Source organism: Leptopilina boulardi, unplaced genomic scaffold, assembly GCF_019393585.1.
Source record: "Leptopilina boulardi isolate dan_hultmark-lab unplaced genomic scaffold, ZJU_Lbou_2.1 LbouV2_366, whole genome shotgun sequence".
NCBI classification, from domain to species: Eukaryota; Metazoa; Arthropoda; class Insecta; order Hymenoptera; family Figitidae; genus Leptopilina; species Leptopilina boulardi.
Window position 1 is genome coordinate 1,394,464 of NW_026137936.1, and position 14,001 is coordinate 1,408,464.

General features: G+C 27.2%; 2 protein-coding genes across 2 annotated transcripts in view; one reads left to right on the top strand and one right to left on the bottom strand.

Annotated features, from left to right (window-relative positions):
- LOC127286936 (uncharacterized) overlaps positions 1–4,345 on the bottom strand; it is an 88,593-nt gene extending 84,248 nt beyond the window's left edge. The window contains exon 1 of the mRNA XM_051313604.1: positions 4,143–4,345. The gene's annotated coding sequence lies outside the window, so the exon portion shown is untranslated. The remainder of the gene's footprint in view (positions 1–4,142) is intronic.
- The window catches only part of LOC127286942 (uncharacterized), a 184,018-nt gene that overhangs the window by 127,605 nt on the left and 42,412 nt on the right, over positions 1–14,001 (top strand). The gene's annotated exons all lie outside the window — the stretch shown is intronic.

A 14,001-nucleotide genomic window follows, 5' to 3' on the forward strand; every position in this document is an offset into this window, starting at 1 on the left:
TACCCCTGTATCTGCCAAACACTATGTTTGTCAAAAATATTACTGTTTTTTATTAAAATCTTTATTAATTACGTTCCAACATAAATAATATTAGTTAAAAATATGATTTTTGATTTTACATAATAAAATTTATATCTTATTTAAATTTTTAGAAAAAAAAATATTTGCATTGACTAGCCTCTTGGACCTAACCACCTTAAATTAGAAGAATTATTTTCTTTCTTTAAATTAAATATGTCTCTTTTTTTCTCTCTGTTATCAGAGATAGTCAATATTTCGACGTGAATTTTGCAAGAATTGCAATAAATTATTCAAATTTTCTCACTTCTGATTTAATCGAATATTCCGTTTTCAAAATTATATAAGTACCTAATTTTTGTTTGTCTTTATTAACAATTCAGCGCGTCTTTTCCACGTAAATTTCGGGTTCTCCAAGGTAATGTTTTAAAGGTAAACGCCAAGATCCCAAGTGTTTACATAGAAAACAAAATTCCAACTATATACAGAAAGTACGAAAATGCCAAACAGAGAATGTTACTCGAGAGAATCTCCACTGCTTGAGAACTACTTGGGTATCTCATCCTACCTAAGTAGTTCGTTATCAACTTTCATGAGGAATCCACGGAAATTCAACTGGTCGTAACGAATTCTGCCTTTGGAAGGTTGCATCAGGTTATCATCAGACTGTAAAGTATTAACTAACTTTGTGGTTACTGGAGAATATATAGAACACATACAAAGTTCGAAACAGTGATGACGAGAGGAACCAAGAGGAAGAGAGAGAGAGAGAGAGAGATACTAGTAAAATGAAAAATTACTTCTCAAGCTCCCTCTGAACTGTTAAGTTCAGGAAATGTAATAGCAACGATGATTAATTACAATTTCCCTTTTATTCACTCGTAGTTTAAGAGTTAGTGAACTTTTAAGGGCAAATAAAAAAGATGACAAAAAAATCTATAAAGAAAAATTGTCACAAAAGATATTTCTACAGTTTTAAAATTAGTCAAAAGAAGAGAATTTGTTTTATACACAATCACCAGTTGTAATTTCTTGATCATCATTTTTCAACTCTCAAAGTTTGTCTCTAATGTTTACATGTCCTTTTTCAAACCAATAAAAGCAGTTTACTCGAGTTTCCGATCTTAAAGAATTGTTTCCCTCGAGAGCTCTTAACTCGATTCTCACTTTACTGAAAAATTTCTTAAATGAACCAAACTATCGCAAAGAACAATTTTCTCAACACCTGCGGTAAAAATCCACTTTTTTCTTTTTTTTAAATCTCAATTAAAAAAAAAGAAACAAATCAATAACTTTGATATATTATAAATATATTACGGAGAAAAATGGGATTGTTGTGCAAACAATTTTTGGATTGTTGTCAGTAGATTTGTTGATATTACAATTCGAATTGTTGTCAGTACAAATGTATGTTGTTTTAACAACAATACGAATTTTTTGTTGTCAGTTTTGTTCAGTTTGCAATTCCGTACAGTTTCAGAAGCAAACTCTCTGTTGATTGCTGATGGAACAATCTAGATTTGTTCAATTGACAGGTTTATTGTTACATGTCATGTAGTCATCTTTAATTCTCACAAAATGGCATGCAGATCGTCGCGTCGTTTGCTTCTGGCACATGTGCCACTTTTGCTTTTATTATTAATTTTTTTAAAATGACAAAGTGCTGTTAAATAATGAATCCGGTTAAAGTGAGAAATCTATTGCAAGTGTAGTGAATGGATATGAAGAGACAATTTCATCGTTTATCGGTAAGTTATACTCGGTTACTATTGAACATAACCTCGCATCTTAAAAATTACAAAATGTACATTTTAATATTATTTAACTACAAATTTCAACTCAAAATCATTCTTTGGTTTCAGGTCAAAGAATTTGATTCAGAAGCTGCATGTTCCACAGATTTTAATGCAAATGAAACTGGTGATATGACCTACGGAAATCTGCTACCGATTATTTTAGAAGGCGACGAAACTGAACTAATTGTATTAGATGGATCAAAGCTTTGTTAATACAACAAATGTATTGCCGATTTAACAATTTAGTTTTGTTATTTCAACTGTTCCATAACAATTTTCTTTGTTTATATCAAACAATTCTGTTTGTTCACCGAAAAATCCTATTTTAAAAATTTCTTTTGTCCCAACAACAAATAGAACTGCTGGTTTTATATTGACAATCCGGAAATGTTGTGTGGACCTTATTTTTAGTAACTACAAAAATTCTTTTTTCTCCGTAATACTCAACATAATACTTAAACTTACAATTTTTTTTAAGAATATTTTATTGTTTCTTATTTATTTAAATTTGCAATTTTTTTGATTAAATAAAAAATTTTTAATGACACAAAATATTTTTTATTTAACATTAAATTTCTGTAATTCCACAATTTTTCTGCTCTACTTGAAAACAGTTTTTGAGAATATAAAATTTAACTAAAAAAATTGTTTGCAAATTTTGTATTGATTGAATGAAAAATTTTTTGTTTGACATTAAATTTCTGTAATTATTCAACAATTTTTCTTCTCTGAAAACTTTTTTTGAAGACACAATATTGAATTTAAAACAATATTTTTATTCACCAAAAAACTTTCTTTAAGTTATTGTGAAAAAATATTTTTCTTAATTTCTTAATAAATATAAACAACTCGATATTTTGCATTTTAAAATGCATTAATAAAATTAATTTACGTAGTCAAATTTCGATACACTCAATAAATTAGAATAACGCAAAAATTTTATTTGGTAAAAAAATTAAAAACGTGAAATTTCTTTTCTCTATTGAATTTCTTATTTGAGGTCGATGTCAGTGAAGAGACACTGCACCTTTTCATTCATAGAACTGAGCGCGTGTGTTCGAAGCCACGGTCAATGAAAATATACGTTAGGCCATGTAGTTACAACAAGTACTATAAAACGAGACACAAAAAAGAATGTCAAAAAAGGCCATATTCTCTTTGTAAAAAATTTTTTTCACAAATTGAATTTGTCAAATTTATATGCAATTCATTATAAAAAATAAGAGAGAAAAACTGGGTCACTGCATCAATAATTGAAAATCTACTTTGAAGTTAGATTCATTGTAATTTTATTGAAAAGTTAGTTTGTTCATTGAATTATTATCGTTTAAGTTAAATTATTTAAATACACGTGTATTTATTTTAAAACTGTTTTTCATTTATAATTTTGCTTTCAATCGAGTGATAATTTTTATTCTTATATATTATTACGGGTTTATTTATTTGATATGAATTTAATTTAACGTTATAATTAATTTAAATTGAATATAATTCTAAAAAGAATAAAGTTTTCAAAAATTATAATTATCTTCTGATTATGAATGGGGAAAGCTATAAATAATCGTACAAAGTGAATATAATTTTAAAACACGAATAATTTTTGATATTTATAATATAATATCTATTTATATAAAATTAATTTCCTTTATAATAATCATTTGAATTAAATGAAAAAAAAAATTTATATTAATAATTAATTAGCTATTTATTTAATAAGTTATTTTACTAATTGTATGTTTGATGTTCAATTTTATATACATTTCTTTATTTTCTCTTTTTTTGTTTTAATTGAATTATAAATTTTTGCAAACTTAGGATTTAATTATAATTAATTTATTATTTAATCAATTCTTATGTTATTTAACAATTGAACTATATACAATTACTGATTAATTTATTCTTCTGTGTTTATCGTGTAGACTTTGAAATTAATTTTCATTAATTAACCAATAAACTGTAATTGCAACACACGTGCTTTATATGTATTACTATATATAAAACATTGAATCTAATCAAACTGAAAACAAAGTGTATAACGATAAAATCACATTCACGATGTTTTCACTTAAATGAAAATTGATTTGTTTTCCATTTTATATTAACGACAATGATAAATATCAAATAAATAATTGATAAATTTTTTTTTTTGTGGTCTTTACCAAATTTTTTTTGAAATTTATCCATTTGCAATTACACTATAATTTTCGACGAACTCTCAATTAAAAATCACGGAGAATTTTTTTTTTTTAATTTAATAAGACGGAAGTGCGTGAAGTGGGAGGAGGGTGGGTGAAAAAAAAATTTGTTAAAAAATTACGAAAGCACTACCTTAAGGGATGTGTAGGCCTTCAAGAGCGGGAACATTGATTGTGAAGAAACTGCTACCGCGAAATTTTTGTGGCTTGCACACGTTGAGTTTGTAGATAGAGAGAGAGTAATCTGTGTCTATCGATGGCACGTGTGCACGACGCTCGAGTGTCGGACTGAACTCTGCTGAACCGCAGAGCCGAGTTAAAATGCGAGCTTAACTTAACCAGAGAGAGGGTAGCTAAAATAGGGAGGGAGTTGAGGGTGGATTCAGGGATGGTGGATACACAGGACGATGGAACGAATCAGAGAGAGAGAGAGAGAGAGAGAGAGAAAGGCCTTTCGCATCGATTTACTGACAATGGTGGCGCTCGCGTCGCAATATCTACTACGCGGTTAGACGTTCTCCACGATTGTGGCCTACCAAATTTCGATTCCTATTTTGACAGTACTTGTAAAGTGAAATCCCATTTTCACGAGATTGAGGTCCTTTCCTTGTCCCCCACACTATATGTTCTCTCAATTCAACTTGAAACTCTCCACGTAACTTTATCTCTCTGACCCCTAACTTTAACTGTAACTCTAATTTAAACTTTAACTTTGATTCAAACTTTAATTCTGACTAACAGGGACAGAGAGAGAGAGAGAGAGAGTGTGTGTCTTGAACTATTTTTTGTTTTTGTCTAATGTAACTTCTTGGTATAAGATCTCTCTCTATATATTTTTTCAAGATCTCAGGTTAAAAGTAATTCAAAAAAAATATAGATACAATTTATGAGTGATTTATTTTTTCTATTTTTTTTGAAAATACCGCTCTTTACATATTCAACTCGCGTGAATTTAAGTGGACTTTCTGGTTTAGAATTTCAAAAAAATCGATTTTTTTTTTTTTGCTTAAAAATGTTCCATAGTATCATAGAATTACTGTCCCAAAACGTTTTTTAAAAAATATGTACAAAAACAAAAGTTATAACAATATTTATGACGGTATGTATTTCAACAACAATCTACAGTTATCTTATTTACATATTTAGTGTTGCTCTTTTATTGATATTAGCTTGAAACATGTTACTCGAGGGTTTTTGGGGTCGCTGATTACGAATTTGATGTCAGTTTTTGAAAATACAAAATGGCGGATCCAATATGGCGGACGAAAAAATAAAAATTCAACCGGATTTGCTTAAAACTTGTTACTCGGGGGTTTTTGGGGTCGCTGATTACGAATTTGATGTCAGTTTTTGAAAATACAAAATGGCGGATCCAATATGGCGGACAAAGATTAAGAAATTAATTAAATTTAGTTGAAAATGGTTACTTGTGGCCTTTTGAGATTGCTAGTTATAAATATAGGCACAAAACATTAACGTTCTAGGAACGTTTTAATTAATTAAAAAAGTTAATTTTTTATTTTGTAGTCCGCCATATTGGATCCGCCATTTTGAATTTTCAAAAACTGACATCAAATTCATAATCAGCGACCCCAAAAACCCCCGAGTAATAAGTTTTAAGCAAATTCGGTTCAATTTTTATTTTTTTTGTCCGCCATATTAGATCCGCCATTTTGTATTTTCAAAAAATGACATTAAATTCGTAATCAGCGACCCCAAAAACCCCCGAGTAACAAGTTTTAAGCAAATTCGGTTGATTTTTTATTTTTTCGTCCGCCATATTGGATCCGCCATTTTGAATTTTCAAAAACGGACATCAAATTCGTAATCAGCGACCCCAAAAACCCCCGAGTAGCAAGTTTTAAGCAAATCCGGTTGAATTTTTATTTTTTCGTCCGCCATATTGGATCCGCCATTTTGAATTTTCCAAAACAGACATCAAATTCGCAATCAGCGACCCTAAAACAGCGGGATACGAAGTTCTGTTGTAATAAAAAGTTGTTTGATATTCATGACTCAATGAACTATGTTATGAAAACTTTGAACGCGTTTTTCTCGAAAACTCATTTTTCAAACTGGTACAGAGCTTTTCTCGAAATCTACCGAACCGATTTTGAAATCCCAAAAATTTTTCGATTCTTTATTTAAAAAAACTGGGGCCTAAACCTCTAAAAACTCATATTTCTACCCCCTGTGTTTTTATATGGAGGTAAATTGACCCAAAAACACGGCGTTTTTGCGAGTTTTTGAGAAAAATGTACATAAAAAATAAAAAAACCTTTTAAAAAAATCGTTTTTGAGGTTTAGGCCCCAGAATAAATCCTTATGAAGAGATTCCCGTTTAGAACTTGAATTTATGTATTACAGGTTGCCCGGAAACTAACGTACCAAAAAAAAGGTATCTTTTGGAAGACGCCACCTACATCTATGAAATTGAACTAAATACACTCAAACATATTTTTTAAATTTTCTCTACGCAATGTGCTACAATGTCCAAAAATAGTTTTTACAATTTCTTTAATACTGTTCTTACAATAAAAGTTTTACAACCTTCCTTTTTTGTCAATTCTAAACCAGAAAGTCCCCTTAAATGATGAACAATTTTTAAATAATTTTTTTTCAACTACATTTCAATAATTGTTTTTAAAAAAATATGTTTTAGAGGAAAAATAGTGTTAAAAAAATTATTCAATTTTAGTTATGTTATTAAATTTTTACAATTACGGTGACCAAAATTACGTGTATTTTCAAGATACTTTGCCCACTGTAATTAAAGCCAATGAAAATCTTAAAAATGTTTCAATTACGGCGAAGGAAAAAAATTGATCTCAAATAATTAAATTAATAATTGTTTAAATATGCATCTTTATTAGTAATTGTATCAAAAAAAGATTAAAATTATTTTGCAACAGTTATTCGATTTCAATAATTTTTATCTCCTTACTATGAAACGAGTAGATATGCAAATTAGGCAAGAGCAAGACATTCTTATGTTATTTTTCATGGACAGAAGAGAGAAAATGATCGCGTTAAATTTTTAGAAAAAAAGGGTCTTATGCTATTTTCCTTAGACAGAAGAGGAAAACAGATTTCAAACAAAGATATTGTTATCTTATTTCTTTGTAATAGATAAAGAAAGAAAAGCGTTAAATTTTTGCGTTAGATGACAGAGTGAATCTTATGTTGTTTTGCTTGAAATAGAGTAAGTTAGGCAATCATATTTATCGCTACCTGAGTAATGAGAGAGAGAGACTTCGGCTTCCCCTCTTGTGATTGTTCCGCAATACCTAAGTTTTTGGGTGTCGACCGTCATTAAAAAGGGTCTATTGTTTTCTAGAATTTTATTGAACGTTAATCTAAAAATTTTCATTTTAAGTTTCATATTAACGTATGATTAACTAATTAAAGAAATAAAAAATAAAATTTTTATATTAAAATTGAAAAATTTATTTAACCCTTTAAGGTGCAAATTAACTATCGTAATAATAATTCCTCATCATATATCATTTTTAAAGTTTTTGGGCTGCTAATTACGAATATGATATGTCCGCTTTTAAAAATCCAAAATAGCGGATTTAATATGACGTCGCAAAATTTAAAAATTCATGGGATTAGTTTAAAACCGTTTTCAAAGGGGTTTTTGGGATCGCTGATTATGAATATAATGTTAGATTTTAATAATTTAAAATGGCGGATCTAATACCACGACGAAAAAAATTTAATTAGTTTTGGAATTTCTAGAAAATTGTTATTTGAGGATTTTTGGCATTGCTAGTTTTCAATTAAAGTAAATATTTCTACCGTTTAGGGAAGGTGTATAGATAAAATGTAATAGATGGTATAGACTATACTTTATACTAGTTCTAGTATATTTGAAACAAATAAAATTTAATTGACTCAAATAAAAATTATTTGGTTCAAGAAAATATTTATATTAATAATAATCATGTTACCGATTATTTAAATTAAATACATTTTCTTCAGTGGAAAATTTGTTTAATTTTTTTTTATTTAATAAAAATTTGATATTTTGAAAAATTTTGATTTCTCTGAAATTTAAAAAAATTCCATTTTTCCACTTTTTATATAACTATTGCTGTTATTACTGCTTTAAAAGTGTTTGTGCCTGACGTAGGACAAACATTTCAAATAATAATAAAAGCATTGACATATTTTTTAACAATTATTTACTTTCATTACTTTTCTAATGGCCTTTTCTTGGTAAATCTGAACTTGAAGTACACCCACATCTTATTTAAAAGATGAGCTTTAATAACTAATGAATATTATCAAGGAAGTATAAAGTTCAAATGTGTGTGTGTGTGTTTGTGTGTGTGCAAAAATTTAGTCAAGATATTCTTTTTGCCTTTTAAAATGAGCTCGATCTTATTTATCTCCTTAAAATGCTATGTAAATTTATTTTAAAAGTCAAACCTTTCATTAAAAAGTATATTTTATATAGAAGAACATCTATTAAAGGGTAAAAATAAGAACATTAATTTTTAAAATGACATTAAAACTATTAATTATAATTTAATATTAATTTGTAATAATTTATATTAAAAATTATTAAAGATTTAAATTTTATTTTATTTTCTTCCGTTTATAAATTTTAATTTTAGAAAAAAAACTTTAAATAAACTTAAATTAAAATTGACTTTAATGTAATTAAGCTTTAAATGTTAATCAATGAAAAATGAAGTGGAAATTAGTGAACAATAAACTGCAAATTAATTGCATTTCACTGAACATCAGTAAAACTTTACTGCGAATCAGTAATTTTCATTGAAAATGTAACTAATTTTCTTCAAAATCAATGGTGAAATTTTCTACTGTAACAGGTCAATGTCTGACTTAAAAAAATGACTACAACTAAAAAAAACTAATCGGAAGTAATAGATATGAACATTTGAAACCAAAATAACCTTTTTATTACAAATATTAATTGAAAAATAATCTTTTCTGTAAAGTCAATATTATTCCCCGGATACAATAAATTAATGGAATTGTTTAGATATCTTTTTTCAGAATTATTGTCTGACCAATCCCATAATTTTTCTACATGGAAACTTTTTTGTCGGACTTAAATTGTAATACTCGAAAAACAACTGTTTTGCAAAGCAATATTATATTCTGGCACAAGAATTGATAAAAATTGTTTTTATTTGTTTCTATAATAATGAAAATTGAAATTATCAAAGGGAATTTTGTAAAATAAATTTTTAATGTATATAAAATGTGAATTCTTGATTCGATTGAGCATTAAAATTCACCCATTGATATCTAATTTACTTGAAATCACCTGAGAAAAAATTTTCTCTTTATTCTTTCTCTTTGCTCAACTCATCTCAATCAATTTTACTTTTCCCACACTCTGAATACTAACAAAGTTTTGAAGGAACTACAGAATTTCAGTTGAATCCATTCTAAATTCTACTTCCGACCCACGTAAACCCTGTTCTTTTGCTCTTTTCGAGTTGGATATCTTTCTTTTCTACTCCTCAAAGTTACTGACTTTATTCATTTTAACCCAATTCCTGGATTGAAACCGTTTTGAATTTCTGGATCAAGAGTCCTTTTTAACACTTTCATATTGGAAAATAAGGAAATAAAAACTCGTGCAGATGGATTTTTATTTGTTTTCAATACTGCGAGGATTATATTAGAAATAGATATTTGATCCGAAATGTGCTTTATATATAAATTTAAACCCTGACGATTCAATGCTACTCAATTTTATTTGTCTTTATCCGCCTTCGCATTCTAGATGAAACACTATATTTCCTATTACTGGATTATTGCAATCATTGAGTTAAGACATTTTATTAATATAAAATATGTTATACCACTACCGAAGAATATTTCACACTTTTTATTTATAAGAAATTATTTTTTTCTTAATATTACACCGTCCGACAAAATTCAACTTTTTTTTTCACACATGAAAAAATCAATGATTTTCAGAAACACCAAAAAAAAGATACCCGTGTCTGTCCGTTTTGCTAGATCAGGTCATTTTTTGCTTTTAGAGGTAAAAACAGCCCTTAAATAAAAGGTGATAGGAAATCTTGTACAAATTAATAATTTCTTATGAAACCTGGTATCTCGGGGTTTTCCGGGTCGCTGATTACGAATCTGATGTCAGATTTTCAAAATTCAAAATGGTGGATTCAATATGGCGTTCGAAATTTATAAAAGTTCATCGAATTTACTTGAAACTTGTTACTTTCAGGTTTTTGGGGTCGCTGATAACGAATATGATGTCAGATTTTGAAAATTCAAAATGGCGGATCCAATATGGCGGTCGAAATTTATAAAGATTAATTATTTTTTATAAAACTTTATATCTAGGGGTTTTTGGGGTCGCTGAGTACGAATCTGAAGTCAGATTTTTAAAATTCAAAATAGATCTAATAATATGGAAGATTAGACAGCTGTTTATATGTTCGTTTTCAGTTGCATAGTTACGGAAAATATTACATAAAACAAATGAAAATTGTAGACTTTTTTACTTAGCACAGCAGTTTTAAACAATCACTTCACATCTTTAAATTCATCTTACTTGAGCTTATTACTGTTACCTAATAAAAATATTCTTACTTACTACAAAGCCTGTTTTGTCATTAAAAAAGTGTCCAATATACAAAAAACACATGTGTGGAAATTTTTATTTTTTATATATTGTTTTCTAATTTTCAACATTATTAGATCTACTTTGAAATTTAAAAATCTGACTTCAGATTCGTACTCAGCGACCCCAAAAACCCCTAGATACCAAGTTTTATAAAAAATAATTAATATTTATAAATTTCGACCGCCATATTGGATCCGCCATATTGAATTTTGAAAATCTGACATCATATTCGTAATCAGCGACCCCAAAAACCCCTAAGTAACAACTTTCAAATGAATTGGTGAATTTTTATGAATTTCGACCGCCATATTGGATCCGCCATTTTGAATTTTGAAAATCTGACAACAGATTCGTAATCAGCGACCCGGAAAACCCCGAGATACCAGGTTTCATAAAAAATTATTAATTTGTACAAGATTTCCTATCACCTTTCATTTAAGGGCTGTTTTTACCTCTAAAAGCAAAAAATGACCTGATCTAGCAAAACGGACAGACACGGGTATCTTCTTTTTGGTCCTAGTTTCTGAAAATCATTGATTTTTTCGTGTGTGAAAAATCGTGTCGGACGGTGTTATTTGTTAATTTTTAAAAAATCGTATTTTTTAGTAGCAAAAATAATTTCATTAAATGAGATTACATATAATGTTCTTTTTGGTTTATTTTCACCGTTGGAATCGTTAAATAAAACATGAATTATATAAACCAGTATAATAAATTTACATTCATAATAATAAAAGACAATATAAATAATAAATTTATAAATTTTTAATTATTAATTTAAATTTAATATAATTTAATATCTGTATTAAATAAATTATATCATACACGCATATTTTACGATTATGATAGTATTTTTTTTTTTTTTTTTTTGTTATTTTATGTGAAATTTATAATACAAACCATATGTATTAACAGGTGAGCTTAATGATTTAATTAAATGAATAATAATTTTATCCTGGGCATAATTAAAAATTAAATAAACACAAAATAACTTTAGATTTTTTTTTAACTTTTTTATTTTTCTTTCTTTTCACTGGGGAATTATTTAAATTATTATGAATTTATAATTAATGTCAATTTATTTATAATGAATTCAATACAATTATGAAGTAACATTTTTAAAGAAAAATTTCATTACATATGTAAATGTGGGTTTAAAAAAAATTATTTATTTTCTACCATTTTAACTCTTCTTGTATATAGGTATATAGAGTTAACAGATTTTGAATTAAATTTTTTTAAATTCAACAATTAAATAAAAATAATTTGTTCAATTTTAGAAAGTTAAAAATTAGAGAAAAGATGATATATATATATATATATATCTTGAAAAACAAAAAACTTTTTAATCTTTTAACAGTGCATTTTTCCCCTGGAGCATACAGCAACAACAAAATACTCTCATGAGAGATGATTCTCCAATAATTTACGTTTATCTTCAAGAAAAACAGTAGGTACTGTTTTATTAAGTAATTTTGTTATCAATTAAGCTTTAAAAATAGAGATTATATAATATACCACTTGCAATGACCGAACATATTTGTGAATTTCAGAAATTTTTTCTTTTACAAAATTAATATAGAAAATTTTTAAAATATATACGATTTCAAGTTTAATAGCAGATTTCAGGTTAAGTGAAAAAAAATTTTTTTGCTACAAACTTGGGTAATATAGAATGATAATTCTTAGTTAAAAAATTTTTAATTAAGATTAGACCAAAATTAGAAAAAAATTTTTTACAGAGAATTAACTTTCAATTAGACTACAAATTACCCAAAGTTTGTAGAAAAAAATTTTTTTTTACTCTCTCTTATAACATATTTTACTTTAAAAAAATAATCATGAACCATGCATAAATTTTATTTATATAGGCATGGAAAAAAAATATTTCCAATAAATAAAAAGAGATTTGAGTTGTCAACAATTTTTTATTCGGCAATATGTGGATATGAGATATAAATTGGATATAACAATTTATTTCCGTCGTGCCATATCCATATAAATGGTTTAAAACAGTAAAATAATTTAATTGGCTACTACCGTTTTTATTTATTTATTTCACGAATGCGCCGCAATGATGCGGTACATGGGTATATTCAAGTTTTAGAATATTTTACAGATATATATATATATATATATATATATATGAAAATAGAAAAATGTGTACATATTTTTGTACCTGTGTATGTCTGCTTGTCGGAAAGCCGTGAAATTCGATTTTAACGACACAATTCCCTTGGCGCGCAGGATGCGTTGCCTGTATGTATATGTATATGCATCGGACGTCCGGGAATATAAATTTTAATATGAGAATGCTCTTGTATGGTGGAGCTCCGGATCATGAAGTTACCAAACTAAATGCAACTTACTATATCTTATTAACCATTCCCCTGGAAAGCGACTATGCGAAAAACCATTTGTGGCATGAATTTTCATTATCATTTATCATTTAAATTATCTCTTTGTTTATTTTTCATTAAAACATCATCATGAATATATAATAATATATTTCTTATTGATCATTTTTTATTGTTTTTATATTTTTAATAAATATAATTTTGAAATTTTTTAATTTATATTTTTCTTTAAATTTTTTTTTGTAAAACACAGTTTTGAAATAATGTATTAACAATTAATTGAAATAGCTAAATAATGTTAATAGATTAAAATTTAATAATTTGAAATTAATTAATATTTAAAAAAAAAATAAACTATTCACTGAATGAGCGTAAAAATTTAATTGCAATTAAATATAGGTAGTATATCTGCTGAACTTTCAAGTAGATAAGTTGCTTATTGTATAGATGCCTTTGTATAAAGATGAAATATTTCTCGAAAAGTAGATATAAGAGCAGACGGCTTTATTTGCGGAAATACAACGGATCTTCCATATAAATGAAAATTATAGCTAAGGAGTTGGCAAGCATCTGGACAATTTTCCAGACGATTAGCGACAGGCCAAAAGTGGAACAACTTGACAACTAACCTTTTGTTAAGTGGGACTTTAATTAAAACGTTTAAGTCTTCTGAAGTCATGTTTTAAGTGATTATTTCACATTAGGAATAACTTCATACATAGAGGGAAAAAAAATTATATAATAAAAATAGGGCCACTGAAAAAATATAAATAAATAATATAAATAATAATTAATATACAATTTAGAAATATAAATAAGCAGGTGTAGAATTATTTTGTTGAATTATTTTTTGGGATTACGATTAATGAAATCACTTGGAACCTGCATGCAGCATTGTATAGTACTCTGAACATTTTTTTCATTTTTTAACTCCTGCAAATTCGGTAGTGATTCCTCAAAACTATCGGATGTTGTTAGTGCTTATACTATCATCACTGCAG